The following is a 25329-nucleotide window of genomic DNA, read 5'->3' on the forward strand; positions in this document are numbered from 1 at the left end:
TCTCGGTATTCATACTGCTTTCCTGGATACATCATTTAACATCTTTAAGATCAGTTGTTTTGTCAGTAAAATGGAGGCAATACTTGATCTCTCTGTCTCATAGAGGTGCTGTGAGGAAAGTGTTTAGGGAGGCATATGGTCCTTTACAAACAATGGGTCACATTTATAAAAATGTTTTTACGGTTTACAACATCATTTCTTCACTATTGTTATCTTAGAAATACAGTATAATGCAGAATATGAAGATTGGCTTATGAATATAGAAGGATCACATTACAAGCCTACTTACCTTTGTACAAGCTGAACTCACAAGGTACTTATGAAACTCTCCATCAATATAGATCTATGGTATAAAATGAAAGATAATGAGGAGTCAAAATGCTCCACTTAATTTGAAATGTATCAAAATGAAGTTAAAAGCATCACAATTGAACGTACAAGTACATTAAAGGTTGATGGGGATACTGATTAAAAACCACCAATAGTGTTTCACAAAAATTTAATCAGAAGATACAAAAAAAAATAGATGGGTGCTTGTTCTTGACTAAGATTGATATCTTTATAAAATGTTTCCCCACCTTCTGTCCCCACTAGATAAAGAGTCAAGGGATAGGACCAAATAGTTTTCAGAAGAAAAAAAAATGTAAATTTTTCAAATCACTAACAGGATAAATGAAAAACATCTCTGAGGATAGAACTTACCCCCCACAAAAGTGGCAAAAATGATAAAATATTGAAACAGTCAATGCAGGAAATGGGAAAGTAAAGCAACACCAATGCACTTTTGGTGGTGCTATGAATTGGATTAACCTTCCTGGGAAACAGTTTGAAATTATAGGAGAAAAACCATAGGTTGTTTACACCTTTGACCAGCAATCTTAATCCGTGGCCCAGAAAAACTGGAGAGAGAAAAATCCTATATTGTGTAAATATCCATAGCAGCCTTTATGGTAGCAAAATATCTTGGAAATTAAATGGGTTCCCATCAATTTAAAAACGACTATTAGAACCTTAATGAAACTTCTTACCATTGTACCCAACTACTTCTCCACTTATACTGCTAAAATTTGACAATATCATGCATTTAATGGCAGACCCATAATAACATCAATACATGTATATAGTCTTTCACAGTTTCCTAAGTATTTTCCTTAGAACAACCTTACGAGAGACGTAATGAAAGTGCCATCACTCTCATTTTACTGTTAGGAAAATTGATACTTTGAGTGATCAAAGTGATGAGTGTGAACCTAACAAGTCTTAGAGTTGGTCTGCAAACCCAGGGGTTTTCTAATTCCAGACCAAACCCTCTTTGCACTCTTCTGTGCTGCCTCATGTTAACCATGTAGCTACCTGGTCTGCTCCAGTGCTGCAACTTATGAATAAAATGAACCCAAATATCCCTGTGGCTCTATCATCAATGTGGGTATTCCCCAAAAAATTCAGACCAAGCTATAAATGCCTGTTCATCTGTGTAACTTGCCCATGTCCTCCTGTACTCTTGTTACAGTCTGCTCTAGATCACCATGTGCCTTTCCATTTGGCCTCCAGTTGATACTCATTTTCTATTTTTCTTAGACTACAGTGTTTTATGTCTTGTCTTCTATGATTGAGAGACATAAATTGAGTATAACAGCAGGGTATTAATCAATGTTCCTAATATATTTGATCAATTCTTTAGCAGGAGAGGAAAATATCTTTTCTTGGAAAACATTTTTCCCTTGCTTCTGATTGTTTAGAGAACTTCAAATATTTCTATGTTATTATGACATTTTAGGTTTTTTGCAAGATTCCTTATTATTTTAATTGTTGCTGCAACTCATGCTTTGATAGATCTACAGTCTTACTGAGGTGGTCACTTCCTTCAGTGCTACTGATCACAACTTTTCCACACTTGCTTATCATATGTGATTCTTGTCCAGGACCTCCCAAAAAAGCTGACATGGGGGGGATCCCATTCTATTTGCTTGGGGCTTTCCTATAGGTCTCTTGATTTGACACATTTATCAATAGAGCACAGAGGCTCTACAGTAGTTATCCCTAACTCTCATTACCTGACAGTTTCACCTCCTTTTCTGGTCATATACACATACATACATGCATACATGTATGTATATACCTCTTTTATATTACTTCTGAGGCACAGTTCTTTAATGCTAATAAGTTAAAGCCTATTTATGCCCAATGTCTCTCTTTATCCTGGATGATACACTCTTTCTTCTGAAATTGTTGTATTTCAAGATTGTAGCCATACAAGATCACCAGAAAAATGTTGGTTAACAGTTTTATTGTTGTTGTTTTAGGGAGAAGCTTGAAATTACCCAATTTGCTATGTGAGTCTTGATAATATGATAATAATAATAGCTAACATTTATATGGCACTTATCAGGTGCCAGGCACTGTGCTAAATGCCTTATAATTATTATCTCATTTGATCTTCACAACAACCCTGGGAGGCAGGCACTCTTATTATCTCTATTTTATAAGGAGGAAATTGAGGCAAACAGAGGTTATATGATTTGCCTTGGGTCATACAACCTAGATTTGAACTCAGGTCTTCTTGACTCCAGGCCCAGCACTCTATTCACTGAGCCACCTAGCCTAGATGTATTAAAGGACAGTTTCCAAATTTGTATCCTAATATTCAGTTCTAGTTCCTGTACATTATCCATCTGCAATATCTAAGACACAAGTACAGACAGATGAGTTATGTTGGTTATACAATCAAATATATATTGGAGTCTTAACAATAGACTTTCTTTATCCACTTAGTTTTTCTTGTGTGGGTGAATAGTTAGGACAAGCTCTCTTGAGTGATTATGCATCTTATTTCAGAATCTCTGACATCTTCTGTGGTTTAACGTAATCAGCAAAAGGTTATCCAGAAACAGGAGCACCTGGAGAAACTTACCAAGTTCATGGGATACCTTCTTGATTTTGATTCTGCACTGACCATTCACCATAACAGTGGCAAGCACTTTGGCTACTAATAGAAGGTCAATGGTCAAAATTATCTCTGCTGTTGCACTTTCCAAGAAATCTGGTATGGTTTTTTACCATATTCATGGAAGATATACTGTTGAAGGAGACCTTTTCAGATAGAATGTTGCTCTGTAGAACCAAATATTTATTTTTAGATGATATACAATGGGATCTTGGCATTCTCTAAATCTTTCAATCAGTTGCAGCTATAAAGATATGTTTGCTCTGAAATAATTCATAAAAGATTTCAATTTTACCTATCACCTTCACAGCAATAACTTGAAGTAATAAATAAATAAATCCCATAAAGAGTTTAAAGTGATAGGAAAGAAGGCAGAAGGGTGGGTGGGGGCTTGCTCATATTTTCTTGATTGCTTGTTTTTGGTTGCAATAATACCTTTTTTTCCTGTTTGGTGTCCTTAATTCTCTCAGACACCTTCAGCATTGATCTTCCTTTACAATTGTGCCATCTCCTGCATGAACTTCCTCTGGGTAAATGTTAATCTGCTTGGACAGCTTTAGAGCTAGCCAATTGTGAAGCATCACGTGAGACACTGAATTCTCCATCACTGGATGAACTTAGTGTCTATATAACAACAACATATGAATACTAGCTGACTTTTACTTTGCCTTTTATACTCTACAAGTCCTCTACTCCAATAATTATGTGAAGTAATACATTCACACAACAGGGAGGTACAAACAAACTATTATATGCAGAACCTGAGGAAAGAAAAGTAGTGATTGCCCAGAGGGGATCAAAGAAGGCTTAAGGAGGGGTAGGATTCAGTGATAAGTGGCACAGCTGAGATTTGAATGCAGGTCTTCTAACTCCAGATCTAGCATTCTGCCTACTATAACTCATTAGTGATATTATCCAAGATATGATACGATTAAGAAACTAACCTAAAATTTTAGTAGCAAGTATACAAAGGGTCAGCCTCTAGCTCTACATACCCGGTATCCTGCAACAAAAGTCCCGTTGCTACAGCCCAATTCATCCACCAGTGGCCTTTCCCAGCCAATCAGTAAACACCTCTGGCCAACGTTTTAATGATGCACAGAGAGCCAACCGGTGCAGGAGCCTCTGGCGAGAGAACAGACATACAAGGGGACAAAGTTACTTTCAAGATGGTGTTCAAAGTGCCCAGGCTTTGCCTTAATGCTTCTTCCTTTCCATATCCTGCAACAATGAAGCAAAATATCTTTATGTCAGAATTACATCTTGAAAACATAAACCAAGGATACCTGGGCTGTCAGTTTGGGGGCCTTGCTCTAAATTTAGGAGCAACTTCACATCATGTCAAGGAGTGCTGAGGAAATGGAGGTGATAAAGTCTGTGTAAGCAAAAGGGAAATTAGGAGAGGGAATAGATTAAGTATTTATATAGTTCCTACCATATGCCAAGCAATACACCACGTACTTTTACATATATTATCTCATTTGATCCTCATGACAAACCTGTGAAGTAGGTGTATCACTATCCTTATTTTAAAGTTGAGGAAACAGAAATGACCAGAGTCACGCACTTACTAAGTACATGAAGCCAGCTTTCAACCTAGGTCTTCTTGATTTCAGAACTAGCCTACTATTTGTGGTGCCACCAGATGCCACATTAAGGGATGGATATTTCAAGCAGGCAAAAGGGGCCTCAAAATATGGAATGTTAGAGCTCTCCGGAAAGAAACTTACTAAAGAGAATTTCATAGCTGGATAGAATCTCAGAATATGAAATGGTAGAATCAGAAAGCATCTCAGGATATAGAAAAAGAGTGTTAGAACCCATAAGCAGTGATCTATTCTCAGAGACTTAATCTTTTTTTGTGTGGATGGCAGGTAGCCTGGTGAAATCTAAGGACCACTTCTCACAATAATGTTTTTTATTGATAATTTTTAAAATTTCTATTTATTTTTTAACATATATGGTTTTAAAAATTTGAGGACACTGTACAGGGAATTCTTGTTCCTGCAAGAATTGAAGTGGATGCCCTTTGAGGCCTCTTACATCTCAAATCCTAAGAAGCTTCAAACAGTCCTAGATGGCCCTTAAGCTACGTCGGGCCTCTCCTACTCTCTGACTATACGTGAACACATATAAAACTGAATTCTAGTTCATAGAGAGAACAGGGAAACAGCTCACGTTTTGAGGCTTTATATGTACTTTCAGGCTGTACCTGTATATGTTAACATAAGAAGGCCGTAACTTAAAAGCTCTCTTGATAGAATAAGCCAATTACTATTTCTGTAGTTTGTCATAGTTCCAAACTCATTCCGCCTCCACATACCATTCCTGTACCTAGAATGGTCTCTCTTCCTGCTTCTCATCATCCTTCTTCCCAGTCTCCTTTCTGATGAAATTCTACCCTTCTTTTAAGATTCTGTTTCAATATCACTTTCTTCATGATTTTTGATCCATGATCCCCATGGCAGAAAGTAACCTCATCTTCTTCTGACAGACATAGAATCATGGGCAACAATATTATTCAGTCAGTTCAGTCATGTCTGACTCTTTGTGACCCCATTTGGGGTTTTCTTGACAAAGATACTGAGTCACATGGCTAATAAGTACATGAGGCCAGACTTGAACTCATGAAGACGAGTTTTCTAGAAGCAAGAAAAAAGCTTGACAATCGAAAGGAAAATGAGGGGAGCAACGTTTGAACCTTATTCTCATCTGAATTGGGTCAAAGAGGGAATAATATACACATTCAGTTGGGTAGAGAAATCTATCTCACCCAACATGGAAGTAGGAAGGTAAAGGAATAAAAGAAGATGGGGGCGTTGATAGAAGGGAAGAGAATGATTAAAGGAGGCAGGAGTCAGAAGTAAAAGAGATTTTTGAGAAAGAATAGGGTAAAAAGAGAGAGAAAAGGAAAAATATGGGGACAAATAGGATGGAGGGAAACACAGTAATCATAACTGTGAAGGGTATAAGGGATTCTATTTTTAAAAAGTTTGTGAACCAATGTTCTAGCAATTTAAACTGGAAAAAAAAGATTAAAATTAAGTTTAAAAGAGGTCAGGGAATAAGTTAATTAGGAGATTTCCCCACATTTCAGTAGCTAAAATCTTTCCCTTGAGAGATTCATCTACATTTTTAGGAATTCTCCTCAGATTTCTTTTTCTTTTGAGCTAAATTTATATCTTTCCCCAATTTCAATTTTGTCCTATACTACACTGATGCTGCCCAATGAATCATCTGGTTCATTGTTTAAAAATTCTATCAAGAAGTTTGACATTTATCTTCTTAAATTTTTTATTTTGTCATTTAAGACAAAGGATGGGTTTTTAATCTCCTATGGGTTTCTCTAATCTCTCCAAATTCATTCAAGAAACTGATGCCCATTAATCTTTTTGTTTGCTTTCTCTCAATCTGTCAACATGTATCTGCTGCTCAGATATAATAAAGTAATGGAGGACAGCTAAGCAACTCTGAGAAGTGGAATATTCTTCCAGATGCTCCTGGTTCAATCAATCAACAATCATTTATTAATTGCCTACTATGTTCTAGGCACTGGGGATCCATAGATAAAATAGCAGCTAGTCTCAAAGTTCAAGTGAAGTTGTCTACTTTTCTGCTCTATTTTCTGAAGCAGTGTGTTATGTTGTCAAAATGAACTGTGTAGATAGTTTGAAGGCCTGAGTTTGAATTTCAGCTGGGTGTAATGTCTCTGTTTCTCTGTTTTCTCATCTGTAAAATAGTAGTAATAATAGCACATACCTCATGGGGTTGTTATGAGGCCAAATGAGATGATATAGGTAAAATGATTTCAAGGTCTCTATAAATTTCGGTTATTATGACCTTGTACAATAATAACATTACACATTTCACAGTACTTTGTGGTTTTTATGTAGGGCATAGAAATGATCTTTAAGCCAGGAAGATCTGGGTTCAAGTCCTGTCTCTGGCATATACTGACTGTTATGACCATGGTCAAGTCACTTAATTTCTCAGTGGTTTGGGAAGCTCTAAGACCATACATTGAAGAAACAGTTATGGACCTGCATTGGTATAAGGACTTTCCTTACCTGGGAATTCCCTATACCAATGAAATCATAAATCTAGTCCTCATCTCTCATTTCCTGGCCATTTCCTGGCCACCTGTACTTTGGCTTTCTTTCCCCTATTAGAACTCAGATTTTGCTCTGGGGACCTGACAAGTAAACTTTCATTCATCTTACCTTGCCTAGAAACAAGGCATCCACACTATTGTCTCACCATTTATAAATCATGCCACTGAGTGTGTATCTCTTCCCTCTCCCCATTTCTTGCACCCTTTCATGTGTTATCTTTCCCCATTAAAATGCAAGATCTTCTGTCTTGCTTTCCTGTATTTGTATTTTCAGAATTTAGTGGAGTGATTGGCACATGGCATGTGCTTAATAATGAATTTCAAATTCATCTATCCAATAACTCTGCAACTGAGAGATCACAGAGTTTAAGTCAGCTTCCCAAAATCATATAATTAATATCAGAGTTGGGGTTTGAGTTAGGGTTGTCTCCTGCAGATCTAGTTTTACCTCACTGGCCTCTCTGAGTTTCAGTCATGAGGGACAAAAACCAGAGAATATCTAAGGTATCTTCCAGCATAATATTCATATATTTTTATGATTTTATATCAACACTTTAACAATTCCAAGTGCTAAGTTTAATATGATCCAAGAACTTGCCATGCTCTCCAAGAAGGATGCTTGCTATTACTGACCTAATAAACTAGACAATTTAGGATGAATGTCTGGCTTAGGTTTTGCCTGTTACTGGGAGAAAGGAGGGAGGGAAGGGGATTCTCAATAAGGAAATTTAATAGTGGGAGGGAGAAGCATAGAAAAAGCAACATAGGATGTCTATGTTGAAAAGGAACTTGGAATAGAGAACCTGAGAATGTTACATCCAGCAGGTATAGTAGAGGTGTAGTTCAGACCACTGCATGCTCCCAACCCCCCATTCCACAGGTCCTGATTTGCAAATGAGGAAACTAAAATACAGAAAGATGAAGTAAGTTGCCAAAGGTCACACATCTAGACAGTGATAAAACCAAGAATAAATCCAGGTCTCTGAGCTCTCATCCAATATTTTTCCCTACAGGAGAGAGAGTGTTATGAGCATTTTATGACAGAGAAAGGGGTGGGAGAAGGTTCCAAAAGGTTGCCAGTCTGGGACCTCCTGAAGAGAAAATTGCTCCATTTTCCAGTCTAAAATGATGATTTGATAGTTAGGTAGAGGCTGCTTATGAAAAGGCTGTGAGTTCCCAGCTGCTGAATTACTCTATTATTTAAGTCCACAATTAAGTCAATATAGAATCTTTTCTCCTTCCCATTTGTACTAGGGGGCTGTTTTTAAAAGAAGCTTTAAGATGGAGAAATAGAAGCAAAGAAACTGTAGTGACCCAGCTTAATACTGAAGCTAATAATTATTCTGCAGAACTTTTGTTTTTAAGCATTTCCCTTACAACAACCTTGTGACATAGGGATATAAAGAAAAGGAAAAGACAGTCCCTGCTCTCAGGGATCTTACATTCTAATGGAGAAGAAAATGTAAAAATGACTGTGTACAAATAAGCCAGGTGAGGGAGAAATTGGAAACAATCTATTCTGTTCCATTGCTCTGTTCTGTTGTTCGCTTCTCATTCTCAGACTATAAACATAGGCAAGGCAGAAAATATTGCCCAGTAGTTTTTGGCATATGTACTGATACATCTGATCAATAAAACATTCTACAAAGCATTTTTTAGCCTGGAATTTACAGAGTTTTCACTCTGGATGGGTGGTGCAGGGAAGCATCATTTAATGACACCATCAAGGATGGGACTTTGGTAAAATTATGAGTTTGACAAGTTTGGATTTGCCACCCCTGGCTTTCTTTCTCTGTGCCCTTTTCTTCATTCCCTTTCATCTCACTGTGCCCACACTTGAAGCGTTTTCCAATAACACCTGTCAGAGCTTGTGCCCCACTGGCATAGTATCACCTCAATCTTTCTGAGAGTGGTTAAATAGGCTTGATCATAGCACAAGACAGACAAAAGGGTGAAGGTAACACTGGAACAGACTTCTAAACTTCAGAGCAAGAAAATGACAGCAGATGGTAAAGGAGGAGGAAGAAACACTGTGTGAGACCAGGATAAGGGCTTGGTGAGAGAGTATTTAAATGTACCTTCTGATTCTTCACCAACTGGATCTATATCCCTTGGGCACATGACTTGACCTCGAAGATAGGCATCAGTTTACCTTTTTGTAAAATACAATTTAAAACACTTGGGTAAGCTCCCAAGAGCAGCATTGTTGTAAGGGTCAAATGAAACGATACAAGTAAAGTACCTTTCAACCCTAAAGCACAATATAAATAGTCTGATTTGATTGAAAGCCCTGGGAGAAAAGGAGAGGCTGACAGAGCAAATACATGTGGGGAGTGATTTCAGGGAGCATATCTGGGAGAGGAAGAAAGACAGTGAACGGGCACCTGCTGGGGTAAACCCTACCTGGGCATCAATCAGCAAATGCATAGCTAGAGCCCTGGGTGAATTTTGGGTTCCATGCCATGAGACAGACTGACTGGGTCTTAGAGCTTTCCTCTTCCAAGCATTCATACCAGCAGAGATGAAAGGCTACAAATCTAATTTTCTTACAATGCATCTGAATGGTTGTGATTTTTGACCCTCTTCTAGTTCTTTGGGGGAAGAAAATGTCCAGAGGGCCATGGTGCTAGTGTGATAATGGCCGGACAATAGAAGAAAGAGCTTTGGATTTGAAGACAGTAAACCTAAGTTTAAATGCTGGCTCTGACATTTATTTGCAGTATAACCATGAGAAACTCATTTCCACTTTCTGGGTCTTAGTTTCCTCATCTGCAAAATGAGGATAATAATACTTGTGGTATCTCTCTCCCAGGGTTAGGAAGAAAGGACTTTAGAACTGGGTATGTTATAATTACATATTATTATAGTAATTTTCCTTATGAAGCTGAACTAAGGATACCAACTGAAGTATAGAATACTGACTAAGGTTAAAACAAACGAGTGTTTATTAAGCACCTACTATGTACCAGGCATTGTGTTAAGTACTTTATGAATATTAACTCATTTGAGCTCCACAACATCCCTTGGAGATAGTTACTATTACAATCATCTCTATTTTATAGGGAAAAAGCTCCAGTGTGCTACAGGCTATATGACCATCTCAGATAATTAAACCATCACATAGAGTTTAATGGGAAGTGACAACCTCATTGCAGACACATCTGCAGACATTTTTTCAAAGCCGGTCATGTCCAAAGTGGAGATATAAAGGAAGACTAGGATGTTTGCTACATCCTTCCCTCCTCCAAGCACACTCACAGCCATATATTCTGTGGATGTAAAGGATCCAATAAAATAAATTTTAAAGACCATATTTCATTTAAGGAGGTGAAAAACATTTCAATTCAACTCAATAATATCCTCTCTGAATTCGCATAGGTGTCTCCATCAAGTGTAATTCAAAAAGCATTGGGATGTGTTGAGCGGGGAAGTGGGGGAGGACCTGTTTTTATCAATAACTAGCTCTGTGGTCCTGAGAGGCAGGGAGCAACTTAACTCCCCTCCATAGGCCTTGGGTTCATAGGACCCAAGATGATAGCTGACAGCTGAAAGGGACCTTGGAGGTCATCCAATTCAACCTCCTTATTTTACAGATGAGGAAACCGAGGCAAAGAGAAATTATATGACTTACCCAGGGTCACACTACTACTAAGCATCTGAAGCAGGATCTGAACTTGGTTCTTCCTGACTCCAACTAGGACATTTTATCTACTGAACCACCTGGGTGCCTAAATCTATAGAATAAGGCAAATGGACTAGAACAATCTCTAAGATCCCATCCATACTCTCTTCTAAGGCCCACTCCACCTCTGGCATCTATGTTTCATGTGAAGTTTCCCTCCAGTTCACATTCTATGTTCTAAGGTTCCTTCTGGCTCTTACATGTTAAGATATTCTAAAGCAAAGGTTAGCACACTATGGTCTGCCCACCTGTTTTTGTATGGCCTTCAAGTCAAGAACAGTTTTTCCCATTTTTTCAATGTAATAAAATTATATTTAACAATGTAAAAAACATTCTTGGCTCTTAGGTTATACAAAAATAGGCAGGCAGGATTGATTTGGCCCACTGGATATAGTTTGTTTGCCCTTCTTCTAAGGTCTTCTAATAGTCTACAATTCTAGTCTTTTGATGAAAATAATAGATTTTCCCACAAGTGGAGGTGGTAACAGAAACATTTCTTCAATAAAATAAGCATTGATTATATGTACTTCTGCAGTGTTCTGGGGTTTGATGCAAACATGGGCATATGGAGGGCCTCATCATTCATACAGAATCTATCTTTCAACTTGGACTCTTTTCCTGGATTTCTCCAACACAGTAGTGGACATGTTTATTGAGCATGTATCTTCCTGTCTTCTGCCTTGCCTAATATTTATGAGAGGATCATCGAGCATTCTTTCAGGGTTACTTCTTTCAAGGAATTTTGGATGATTTTGACGCATGAATGGGAGGCAACTTGTTGGGAAGGGGTCTGTGAGAGTTCATCCTTTATTCTGTTGAATCAAATACTTGGACCCTAATATCACTGTCCTGCATGTACTTACAGCGCAGGTAGAAATGGTTCTAAGGAGACTGAAGATGAGAAAAGCAGCTAGATTAAGGTAACATATATATGTGTGTATATATATATATGTGTGTGTGTGTATATATATTTATCAGAAAGCTGTGCTGTGTGATGGTATTGAGGGAATTATATATAAGGTATATGAAAGGGGAGAAGATAACCAAAGGTATCCTCATAATAATAATAACAATAACAATAACAATAATAATAATAATATGACCTTAATCACACAAAAAGGTGACCAAAAAAGCATAGCTACTGACTTACATGCCTACTTTCCTAGCTATACAAAAACTCTAGAAGAGTCACTGTACATTAAACAAAGGCATTCTTGATGAGCGGATTAATTGGAGAGAGGCAGGCTTTCGCATGTGGTGTTCAACAATAGACCACATCTCTATCATTTCCTAATTGTCTGAAAGATGGAGAGAATATGTATCCCATGGTGCTTATTTTTTATTGATTATAAAAAAAGCATTTGATCTAGCGCATAATGTTTACACTAATTTCCAGGTCTCCTCCTATCCAAATTTCAACCACCCTCCAAGGGGCAACTTGAGCAGCAGGCAGGGAGCCCAGAACACCATGGGTGACTTGTTCATATTTTTGAATAAAGAGAAAAATAATAACTCACATTTTCTTAGCAGTTTAAAGTTTAGAAGGTGCTTTTCCCACAAAAAAAATAATCCATGTGAGTTGGTTGCTATAACTACTATTAAATTAATTTCATAGATGAGGAAACTGAGGCACAGAGAGGCTTATGGAATTGCACAAGGTCACAAAGCTCTGAGATGTTAAAGCCAGCCTATACTGAGCCAAGACCAGTACACTTTATGTATACCGTTGGGTCCTGCCTTTTTCATGAGTAATAAAGTCTGACTTTTTTACTATTTAACAGATTAGCAGAGGCTTTCTGTACATTATTACACATAATCCTCTCAAACAAAATATTTTTAAAAAAATGGAAAGTGAGCAGGGAAGGCATTCATCAAATCTTTATTTGACAGATAAGGAAATTGAGGTCCAGAAAGATGAAGCAAATTGACCAAGATCCCAAAGCTCTTCAGTGTCAGGACTGGCACAAGAGCCCAACCCTCTTGACCCCAGGTATAGCACTCTTCTCACTACACCAGCCTGCCTCAGTTAGGAAACTGTCTTTTTTTTCTTTTCTTTTCTTTTTTTCTTGGTGAGGCAATTGGGGTTAAGTGACTTGCCCAGGGTCACACAGCTAGTAAGTTTCAGGTGTCTGAGGCAGGAGCTGAACTCAGGTCCTCCTGACTCCAAGGCCAGAGTTCTATCCACTGTGCCACCTAGCTGCCCCCTTTTTCATATAAATTTATTTGTTTCTAGTTTTCAATATTCACTTCCACAAGTTTTTGAGTTCCAAATTTCTCACCCCTTCCCCCACCCCAAGATGGAACGCATTCTGAATACCCCTTCCCCTGGTCTGCCTTCTCTTCTATCTCTCCCCCCTCCCTTCTCTTATCTCCTTCCCCTTCTATTTTCCTGTAGAGCAGGATAGACTTCTGTACCCCATTTTCTATATTTCATATTTCCCAGTTGCATGTGAAAACATTTTTTTTAAAACATGTGTTTTTAAAACTTTGAGTTCCAAATTTTCTCCCTTCCTCCCTCCCCACTCACCCTCATTGAAAAACAAGCAACTCAATATAGGTTGTACATGTGCAGTTAGCAAAGCACTTCCTTAGTAGAAATGTTGTGAAAAACTAACTGTATTTCCCTTAATCCTATCCTGGCCTCCCATTTATTCTATTCTTTCTTTTGACCCTGTCCCTCCTCAGAAGTATTTGCTTCTGATTACCCTCTTTCCCAATCTGCCCTCCTCTCTATCACCCCCCTGCTCTCTTGTCCCCTTCTCCCCCTATTTTCCTGTAGGGTAGGAAACTGTCACTCTGAAGTTTTCCCAGCCTACAGTCATCTCTCCCCCTCTGAACTTAGAGCCATCTGTGGTACTAAATATACACCATTCATTGAGGATGAATCATGTAACTATCTTAGCTCGTTCATTCAACAAATACTGGAGTACCTACTATTCAACTGAACTGAATTCAACTCAACATTCAAGGACTTTGTGCTATTCTATTAAGCACCATGCAGTGCTAAGGATAGCAAAAGAAGAGAAGAAGAAGAAGAAGAAGAAGAAGAAGAAAGAAGAAGAAGAAGAAGAAGAAGAAGAAGAAGAAGAAGAAGATAGTTCCTGTCTTTAGTCAGGCAGACAACAAGTATTTAATAAGTCCTTCTATATGTTAGGCTGAAGGTACAAAGAAAGACAAAAACACATTCCCTGCCCTCAAGGAGCTTACATTCTAATGGAGAAGATGGCATGTAAACAAATAGTTATATGCAAGATACATACAGATATTGCCCCAAGATAGGGGAGTTTACTATATACAAGGAGGGATAAGACATACATACAGTCAAATATATTAAGGTAATATATATAGAGGCTAAGGATAGATTCAGCAAAATGTCCTAGGAAAATTTGATGAGGAAGTGATTCTCCTCAGCTGGGTGGAAGGAAAGGAAAGCTTTTTACAGCAAGTGACACCTGAGCTTGATTTTGAAGAAAAGGATTACAAGAAGTGGAGACATGGAAGGGGAACATTACATGTGTGTGAGACAACTTACTTGAGCACATGAAGGCAAAGGATGACATGTCAAGTTTGGCTGGAAGATATTATAAATGCTAGAAATAAGGCTATTGAGGACTAGAAATAGAGATTGGAATTTGAACGTGGAGAGCCTTAAATGTCTTAAATGGATGAGTCTGTATTTTATCTTAGAAGGAATAGGGAGCCACTGAAGACTTATGAGCAAGGGAGTGACATGGTCAGACCTGTGCTTCAGGAAGATATTTTGACAGCTGAATGAAGGATGGACTGTGGGGAGGGGATAGATATTGCAAACAGGGTTATAAATTAAAAAGGAGTATCACAAAAATCTAGATGAGAGATGATGAGCACTTGAATTAGGCACTGTGAGTAAAGAGGAAGGGATAGATACAAAGGGAAGAGAGAAGCAACAAGCCTTGGCAATAAATAGGGCATAAGGATAAATGAGGGTAGCATCCAAGATGATTCTGAGGTTAAGAACTTGGGTGCCTGGAAGCATGGTGATGATCTCCATAGAAGTAAAGAAAGCAGCTAGTGCCACAGTGGTGAACTAGACCTGGGGTCAGGCAGATCAATTCCTATCTCAGACACATCTTAGCTGTGTGACCCTGTGTTAAGTCACTTAACTGCTAGCTGCCTCAGTTTCCTCACCTGTAAAATTTGGCTAATAAAAGCACCTACCTCCCAGGGTTGTTGTGAGGATCAAATGGGATGATACTTATCAAGTGCTTTCCAAACCTTAAAGTGATAACTACTATTATTAAGCTTGAAGATGGTTGTGCCAAAATTCTGTCACAGGGTCTTATAGTATTTATGTCCTATGTCCCAGATAGACAGTAAGCACTTCGAGGGCAGGAACCATGATCTAAACTTTTTTATCTACCCTACAGTATTTGAAAATCAAATGCTATACCTGGAAGAGATCCTAGAAGAACAAAGAATCTGATTTCCTTATTTTACAGAGAAGGAAGCTTCCCAAGGTCACAAAATGAAAGGACGGGGCAATCCCCGAATTTTACAGATGTGGAATCTTGAGATAATGTGACCACTTCTGAACAGAACATTTTAGAATGATTTCAGGTGTCCTCATCTGACAAATGAGGAGTTTGGACCGGAGGAGCTCCAAGGTCCCTTCCAACTCTGAATCCTGAGATCTGGCAATGCAGTCCTATTAGATGGGAAACCATAGGCAAGCAAAGGAAGGCCACATGGATTGTAGCTTTGGAAAATGAGTGATACAAAGGGATACCTTTTTTTTTTAATTCCCCCAATAGACATCATTCTTCTTTGAAGAGAGGATCACTAAGACTGTCAGGCCATTTTGTGACATCTTAATCAATCTTCCAAGGAAGACTCATTTGGGATTCTGTGCTGCAGACACTGAGTCCCCAAGGGCCCCTTGGCTTGGGGAGCTCTGGCTGTAACCACAGATTAATGCTGACACTGTAGGAATTAATTTGATTTCCATGCACGCTACCAGCCCCCCAAGGTTAAGGGATGTTGGCTGGAGAATTAGGAGCTCTAGTACAGTTGGGGCAAAAACAAAATGAAATAGGGACCACCAAGCCATACTTGAGGGTCCCTGTCGGGAGCACATTGATTTGCTCTAAAAATATAATGTTATCTATGTTTTATGTATTTTTATTTGTTCAATTGATTATTCCCCAGTTACATTTTAATCTGATCCTCGCTGCACTAGGGAGTCACTGGCCATGTGTTTGACCCCTCCAATCTAGCGTGTAATAGTAAAACATCCCAGGTTTTACCAAGCTGTTTGTCAGTGGGTACGTGATATGCACCTTAGTTGAAGGGCCCTTCCAGGCTTAACTTTCTAGAACTCTAAAATTCCAAGAAACCATCACCCAGTAGATGCATAAGAAAAGACTTGATGGATTCATTGTCATGTGCTATCATTGTACTAGTTGCCTTTGCTTAATCATTTTTCTTAGTTAAAATGGAGGGTTCAGTTCCAGGGTAAGGAAGATATATTCAGAAATTACTGTGATGCTTTCAAAATATAAGAAAATATTTTTAACAAAGAAAGTCTTGTTGAATTTATTTGGGAATAACTAATCTGCCAAGGCAGCCAGGTGGTACTATGGATAAGAGCCTTGGGCTTGGAGTCAGGAATACCCGAGTTCAAATGTGGCCTCAGACACTTACTATCTGTGTAATCCTGGGCAAGACACTTAACCCTGTTTGCCTCAGTTTCCTCATCTATAAAATGAGCTGAAGAAGGAGATGGCAAACCACTCCAGTATCTCTGCCAAGAAAATCCCAAATGAGGTCACAAAGAGTTGGCCATAACTGAAAATGACTAAATAACAACAATCTGCCATCCATCTGAAACAAGCAGCTTCTCCATCCATCTTTGCTAGGCTGAAAGCTGCTTGAGCTATTGCAGAGACCTCATAACTTGGATTCAGAAAGACTTGGTGTAGAGTTCTGCCTCCTGAACTTACTACCTGTGTGACCTTGAGTAAGCTACTTTCCCCACTCTGCACTTCATCTATAAAATGGGGGTGGTAGGCAAAATGACCTCCAAGGTCATTGATAGCTTTTAACCTTATGACCCAGTGATTCTCCAGGTAAGGACCACAGCTATGTTGGAAAGTACTCTAGAATTTAGAGTCCAAGCGATTCTGGTTCTACTCTATTTTTATCCAAGTGATCTTGGGCAATTCATATCCCTTTCCTGACCCTCAGTTTCTTCATCTGTAAGATGGAGGCAGAAATTCAGATCAGTCTACCTCGTGTGGCTAGTAGGGGGAAGGCATTTAATAAATTGTAAGGCTCTGTTGCTAATGTGCACTGTTCATATCATTTGGAAAAAGTCTTTCTTTGGAAGTCATAGGAGCAACTTACCTTGGAGAAATCAAAAAAGAATTATATGTTTGTAAAGCACTTAGCACAGTGCCTCATACATAGTTCAGTTCAGTTCAGATCAGTCATTTTTCAGTCACATCTGATGCTGTGACCCCATTTGGGATTTTCTTGGAAAATATATTGGAGTGGTTTGCCATTTCATTTTATGGTTTGCTCCTTTTACATATGGGGAAACTGAGGCAAACAGGGTTAAGTGACTTGCCCAGGGTCACACAGCTAGTAAGTGTTTGAGATCAGATTTGAACTCAGGAAGATGAGACTTCTTGACTCCAGACTCTGTACTGTATCTATTGTGCCACCTAACTGCCCTTGGTAAACAATAGACCTTAATAAAGGCTTCTTCCCTTCCCTTTCCCCTTCTCCTTCTCTGGCTCCTTGCTCTATGTTCCAGGTGTTCCCTTTGAATGGTTGGCAGTTCAGTTTGAGAAAGGAGCTCAGTGTCTGGATGTTATTATACTGCCAGGTGATCTTCAGAATCTTCCTAAGGCAATTCAAATGGAAGTTATTCAGTTTCCTGGCACGGCACTGGTATACTGTCCAGATTTCGCCAGGCATACAGCAATGAGGTCAGCAGAAACTCTACTGCAGAGAGCACTACTATGGGATGGCCACATTGTTCAAATGCCAAATGTACTCTTGCCTGAAAGACTATTTTATGGAGAACTCACACGCAGTCAGAAGAAGCAGTACAAGGACACTCTCAAGGTCTCTCTTAAGAACTTTGAAATTGACAAGCATTCTGTACAGTAATTTGGAACTATGTCCAAAAGGCTATAAAACCATGCACACCCTTTGACCTAGCAATACCACCACTAGGTCTGTATCTCAAAAGAGATAAAAAAACAAAAAGAAAAAGGACCTATACATACAAAAATATTTATAGCTGCTCTTTTCTGGGAGGGCAAAGAATTAGAAACTGAGAGGATGCCCATCAATTGGGAAATGGCTGAACAAGTTGTGGTATATGACTGTACTGGAATACTATTGTTCCATAAGAAATGATGAGCAGGCAGACTTCAGAAAAACCTGGAAAGATTTACATGAGCTGATGCTGGGTGAAATGAGCAGAATCAGGAGAACACTGTACCCAGTAACAGCCACATTGTGTGATGACTAACTTTGATAGACTTACCTCTTCTTAGCAATGCAAGGATCTAAGACAACTCCAAAACACTTACGATGGAAAATGCTATCTACATCCAGAGGAAGAACTACGGAGTCTGAATGCAGGCAGAAGAATACCATTTGCTCTCTTTTTTATTTTGTTTCTTTTTTCTCGTGGTTCCTCCCATTGGTTTTAATTCTTCTTTACAAAATGACTAATGTGAAAATATGTTTAATATGAATGTATATGTAGAGCCTATTTCAGAATGCATGCTATCTTGGGGTGGGGGAGGGGAGGGGAGAGAAATTTGGAACTCAAAATCTTATTGAAGGTTGAAAACTAAAAATAAGTAAATTAACATTTTAAAAATAACTTTGGAATTGACAACCATTCTGTAGAGTAATTTGGAACTATACCCAAAGGGCTATAAAACCATGCATATTCTTTGACCCAGCAATACCACTTCTAGGTCTGTATCCCAAAAGAGATTAAAAAAAGGGAAAGAGAAAAGACCTATATGTACAAAAATATTGATAGCAGCTCTTTTCTGGCCGGGCAAAGAATTAGAAATTGAGGAGTTATCCATCAATTAGGGACTGGCTGAATGAGTGGTGGTATGTGATTGTGATGGAATACTATTGTACTCTAAGAAATGATGAGCAAGATGCTCTTAGAAAAACCTGTGAAGACTTGCATGAACTAAAGCAAAGTGAAATGTATTGTATACAAAGTAACAGCAATATCGGAAGATAAGTCGTGAATGACTTAGCTATTCTCAGCAATACGATGACCCAAGGTAACTCTGAAGGAGTTATGATGAAAAATGCTATTCATCTCTAGAGAAAGAATTGATGGTGTCTGAATCTAGATTGAAGCATATTTTTTATATTATTTTTCTTAAATTTTTTTTCTGTTTTCTTTCCCAACATGACTATTATGGATATGTTTTGCATGACTGCACATGTATAATCTATGTCAAATTGCTCGCCTTCTTAATGAGGTGGGGTGGGAAGGAAGGAAGGGAGAGAATTTAGAGCTCACAATTATAAAAACAAATGTTAAAAATTGTTTTTACATATAAAATGTAAAATATTAAAATAATACCAAAAATAAACTACTAAATAAAATCAAAAAAAAAGAATGAACTTTGGAATTGATTGTGTCACATGGGAGAACTGGCACTGGACATCTCAGCATGGCGTGCCCTCATCAGAGAAAATGCCGTCCTTTATAAGCAAAGCAAAATTGAAGTAGCTCAAAAGAAAAGTGAGATGTACAGATTTAGAAGATCCATCCCAGATGTTCACATGGACTATTTGTGCCTGACCTGTGGCAGAACATTTCGAGTTCGTATTGGTCAGATCAGCCCCAGTTAGAGGCAATGTAACTTGACTCCAATGTAGTGATGCCATTTTGGTCCTCTTCGAGAACCAAAGAAAACTACCAACTAGCCAAGGTGTTTCCTGACTTTTGGTCAGAAGCGTACAACTCTGTCAGATCTCTGTGCTTTGGAGGCAGACTACATCATGTTCCCTGAGAGTACACAAATTATACTGAGGCCTCTCCTTGCATTCCATTAATCTTACATCTTGGAACCTCGAGGGAAGTGCCTTAGGTCTAAAATTAAACCAAATTCAAAACGTCAGACTAACATACAGAAAGACTAAAATCAAATAAGGAATTATCCAGAAATGGAAGCAATCTGTTTTAACAAGTATTTCAGGATTTTGACACTGGCATTTAAGAAGATAAATAAAGAAAATAAGGCTGCTTCAAGCATCTTTTTTTCCCCCTCTATGTGTATTAAGCACCTACTCACCTACTATGTACATGTCACTTTGCCTACCTGATGGGGCTACAAAGACAAAAACAGCATCGTCCCTGCCCTGAAAGAGTTTATGTTCCTCCTGGTGAAGAAAGAAGACTAGACTTAGAGGATCTGAGTTCAGACACACGCATGAATTTACAAAAGCCATATTCCCTTCTCTGAGTGTCAGTTTTTTCATCTGTCCAATGTGAAAGTACACTCCCACATTGATTTTCCCTGTCCCCAGCCTGGAGAGTTGTTGCGAAGTTAAATAAGTCAAAGGACCTGAGTCATCCCTGGTGTCATTTTGGACAAGTCACTTTATATTCAGCCTTAGTTATAGCTTTTCTCAGGCTAATATAAGGATTAAAAGAGGTAACACATGAAACATATATAAGTATATATATATATATATATATATATAGAGAGAGAGAGAGAGAGAGAATATACACACATGTATACCCCCATATATGTTTATATATGTATGCATATATATGATTATATGTAGACATGTGTGTCATAGATAACAATACACATGTACATATACATGAATGAGGTATTATCATTAATTTCATACCCAAACCCAATACTAACATCAAAAGAAAAAAAGAAGTGAGAAAGCAAAACGTGGACGCATCAATCATTTCTAAACTATGTTGCCTGAATTGTGCTCATTTGCCTCATTCCTCTCATCCCTCTCTCCTCCAAATTTGGACTCTCCCCCTGATGTTCTGTGTTCACACAGGTGAGGTTTCATTTTATCCTGTCCTGAAACAGGCCACCAGAAGCAGGCAGCCACAGGATGACTGCTCTATTCTCCTGTCTAGCTCCCCTTTCTTTGCTGTCTTCCTCCGTTAGAATGTAATCTCCTGGAGCTTGTTTGCTTGTATTTGGAAAGTACCTTCTCTTTGGATGATTTGGCCTGAAAAGCTAGCACTTGGGAGCAGATATAAGGAAACCTTAGACAAAACTGAAGGGCATGGATTAGCAAATGCTGACTTGCTTACAGATCGTGGCTCAAAGAAGTATAATTAGAACAGATCAAAAGGAAGCACTATTTATAGCAGTTAATAAAATGACAAAGCTCATTACACTAAGTGGTAAAGGCTGAAAATATAAATTGGTTTAGGAAGGGTTTTAAAGTCATGGATTAACAATGAGTTATTAAAAGCAGCCAGGATCACATTTCAATATATAGATATAGATAGATGGAGAGAGAGAGAGAGAGAGAGAGAGAGAGAGAGAGAGAGAGAGAGAGAGAGAGAGAGAGAGAGAGAGAGAGAGAGAGAGAGAGAGAGAGATTTAAGAGTCTGCAATGCACAATAAACTCTTTTTAGGTACCAGGAGAGATGCAAAGATAAATGAAATCATATCTGTGCCCTCAGTTTATAACTGGGATTGAGGTAGGGAGGATAAGATATATAGAGATAAATAGAATACAGATTAAAACATAAGTGACTAAGAGGGTGACAAGGTACCCTAAGATGGGATGAAGGGGAAATCACTTCTCACTTGGAAGTGATCTTTTCTTCTATGAATTTTCCTAGAGAATTTTGTCCTGTAGCCAATAACCTTCTACTTTCTGCCCCACTTGCTGTGGTTGTATACTGTACATGTCTTATCCTCTGACACTCTAGTAGACTGTAAGTTCTTTGAAGGCAGGGACTGTGCCATTTTTCATCATTATACCGCCAGTACAATGCCTGATGCATAGTAGACATTTTTTTTTATTTTTTTAATTAATTCATTTTGAATTATCAACAATCACATCCATAAGTTTTTGACTTTTAAATTTTTCTCTCCCTCCCACCCCACCTCTCTCCCCTAGATGGTGTGCAATCTGACATAGGCTATACATGTACATTCCTATTGAACATATTTTCACATTAATGATGTTGTAAGTAAGAATTAGAACCAATAGGAGGAACCACCAGAAAGAGGGGGAAAAAACACAAGAGAAGAAAAAAGTAGCAAATAGTATAGTTCAATCTGCATTCAAACTCCACAGTTCTTTCTTCTTTGTAGGTAGCATTTTCCATCACGAGGCCTTTGGAGATGTCTTAGATCCTTGTATTGCTGAGAAAGGTTAATTCTATCAATATTGGTCATCGCACAACGTGGCTGTTATTGTGTACCAAGTTCTCCTGGTTCTGCTCACTTCACTCAGCATCTGACCATACAAGTCTTTCCATGTTTTCTGAAGTCAGCCTGTTCATCATTTTTTATAGCACAGTAGTATTTCATTACATTCATATACCACAACTTGTTCAGCCATTCCTCAATTCATGGGCATCCTCTCAATTTCCAATTCTTTGCCACCACAAAAAGAGCTGCTGTAAATATTTTTGTACATGTAGGTCCTTTTTCCCATTTGTAATCTCTCTGGGATATAGCTCTAGAAGTGCTATTGCTGGGTCAAAGAGTATGCACATCTTTATAAGCCCTTTGGGCATAGTTCCAAATTGCTCTCCAAAATGGTTGGATCATTTCACAACTCCACCAACAATGCATTAGTGTTCCAATTTTCCCACATCTTCTCCAACATTTATCATTTTCCTGTTTTGTCATGTTGGCCAATCTGATAGGTGTGATGTGGTACCTCAGAGTTGTTTTGATTTGCATTTCTCTAATCAATAGTGATTTAGAGCATTTTTTCATATGACTATAGATGGCTTTAATTTCTTCATCTGAGAACTGTCTGTTCATATCCTTTGACCATTTATCAATTGGGGAATGGCTTGTATTCTTATAAATTTGTCTTAATTCTCTATATATTTTAGAAATGAGGCCCTTATCAGAGGAATGCGTTGTAAAAATTCTTTCCCAATTTTCTACCTTCCTTCTAATCTTAGTTGCATTGGCTTTGTTTGTGCAAAAACTTTTCAATTTAATGTAATCAAAATTATCCATTTTGCTTTCATAATGTTCTCTATCTCCTGTTTGGTCATGAATTCTTCTTTCTCCATAGATCTGATAGGTAAACTATTCCTTGTTCTCCCAGTTTGCTTATGATCAGCCTTTATATCTAAATCATGAACCCATTTTGACTTTATTTTGGTATATGGTGTGAGATTTGGGTCTATGCCTAGTTTCTGCCATACTCTTTTCCAGTTTTCCCAGCAGTTTTTTTCAAAGAGTGGGTTCTTATCCCAGAAGCTGGGGTCTTTGGGTTTATCAAGTAATAGATTACTATAGTCATTGACTACTGTGTCTTGCATATTTAACCTATTCCACTGATCCACCTCTATTTCTTAGCCAGTACCAAGCAGTTTTGATGATTGCTGCTTTATAATACAATTTAAGATCTGGAATTGCTAGGCCACCTTCCCCTGCATTTCTTTTCATTAGTTCCTTTGATATTCTGGACCTTTTGTTTTCCAAATGAATCTTGTTATTATTTTTTCTAACTCTATAAAATAATTTTTGGTAGTTTGATTGGTATGGCACTGAATAAGTAAATTAGCTTAGGTAGATTGTCATTTTTATTATATTAGCTCGGCCTATCCATGAGCAACTGATGTTTTTCCAATTACTTAGATCTGACTTTATTTGTGTGAAAAGTGTTTTGTAATTGTGTTCATATGGTTCCTGGGTTTGTTTGGGGAGGTAGACGCCTAAATATTTTATAATGTCTACAGTAACTTTAAATGGAATTTCTCTTTCTATCTCTTGCTGTTGGGCTTCATTGGTAATATATAGAAATGCTGATGATTTATGTGTGTTTACTTTATATTCCGCCACTTTGCTAAAGTTGTTTATTATTTCAAGTAATTTTTCACTCGATTCTCTAGGATTCTCTGAGTATATCATCATATCATCTGCAAAGAGTGATAGCTTTGTTTCTTCTTTGCCTATTCTAATATCTTCAATTTCTTTTTCTTCTCTTATTGCTAAAGCTAACGTTTCCAGTAGTATATTGAACAACAGTGGCCATAATGGACATCCTTGTTTCATCCCTGATCTTATTGGAAATGCATCTAGCTTGTCTTCATTACGTATGATGCTTGCTGAAGGTTTTAGGTAGATGCCATAGTAGACATTATGACGCATCATATATTGTGCTAACCTAAGCACTGAAGATTCAAAATACAAACAGCAAAAAAAAAAAAATACAAAAGCAAGATAGTTTCTGCCCTCAAGGAGCTTACATTATGAAAGGAGGAAACTCTAATTAGGAGAATAGTGGCTCAGGAATCATATTTTAGGAAGGGAAGTTAAAAGGATGGTGAAGAGAACTATCAACAGGCATGCCTTTTTCAGAAGCAATGGCAATGTCTACTTGATTACTGCTCCCAGGGCAAGAGGTGGAAGGTGGGGGCAGGGAAGGTTGAGCACAGTGACAGGGCTAATGGCAAGAAGATGACCAGAGCATACAACTGTATGGAACAGGATATGTGGTCTGGCCTTAGACTGGCTAAATATAGCAGGATATTTAAGTTTGTAGTTCACTCACCCACATCCATATCAGGACAGCTCAGACCCAAGAAAGCAGTTCCAAAGCTGAATTAATTAACTCCCACAGGGCATTGGAAGCTCCTAGGCTATATAGTGGATAGAGTGACTAGACTTGGAGTGAGGAAGATCTGGTTCAAATCCAGACTCTGACATTTATTAACTTCACAAATCTAGGCAAGTCACTTTACCTTTCTATGCCTCAGTTTTCTCATCTATAGAACGAGGATTATACCAGAACCCACCTCATAGGGTTATTATAAGGATCAAACGAGATAACATGTATGAAGTGTTTTTCAAACTTTAGCATGCTATATAAATGACAGCTATCATTATTATCATCTTTAGAGGTCATGTAGTCAGGAGGAAGAGAAGGCAAGAAGAAAATGAGGTCATGGCTGTAGGGCATATGCAGCATGTCCAGGTCTGGCGTGGGCTAGCTAGAGTACAATGAAGTTGAAGGAGCTGCCTGTTACCCTGTGGGGCAGAGCCCAAGGTTTTTCAATTTTACAAATTAGGAGACTTTTAGGATTACAGGCCTGTTAGTTCAAACCAGGCTAGACTAAGTCTTCCCTAAACTCAACATTCCATCCCTGCCCCTTTACATTTGTATTAGACATCTCCTATTCCTCCATCATCAGTTTCACCTTTATAAATCACTGTCCTCCTTCAAAGCTTAATTCAGGTGGATCATGGATTATATTCCTATTCTCCCAATTACTGTGTTCTCTCTCTCTCTCTCTCTCTCTCTCTCTCTCTCTCTCTCTCTCTCTCTCTCTCTCTCTCTCTCTCTCTCTCTCTCTCTCTCTCTCTCTCTCTCTCTCTC

At 38.3% G+C, this 25329-nt stretch overlaps 1 long non-coding RNA gene across 1 annotated transcript in view; it reads right to left on the reverse strand.

The window, feature by feature from the left end:
* Positions 1-279: 279 nt before the first annotated feature.
* LOC144455407 (uncharacterized) overlaps positions 280-25329 on the reverse strand; it is a 31972-nt gene continuing 6922 nt past the window's right edge. The window contains exons 2-3 of the long non-coding RNA XR_013484152.1: positions 3940-4069; positions 280-343 (exon numbers count right to left, since the gene is read on the reverse strand). This is a non-coding gene — a long non-coding RNA (uncharacterized LOC144455407). The remainder of the gene's footprint in view (positions 344-3939; positions 4070-25329) is intronic.

This window comes from Phascolarctos cinereus, unplaced genomic scaffold, assembly GCF_003287225.1.
Source record: "Phascolarctos cinereus isolate Bilbo 61053 unplaced genomic scaffold, phaCin_HiC Scaffold_9;HRSCAF=440, whole genome shotgun sequence".
NCBI lineage: Eukaryota > Metazoa > Chordata > Mammalia > Diprotodontia > Phascolarctidae > Phascolarctos > Phascolarctos cinereus.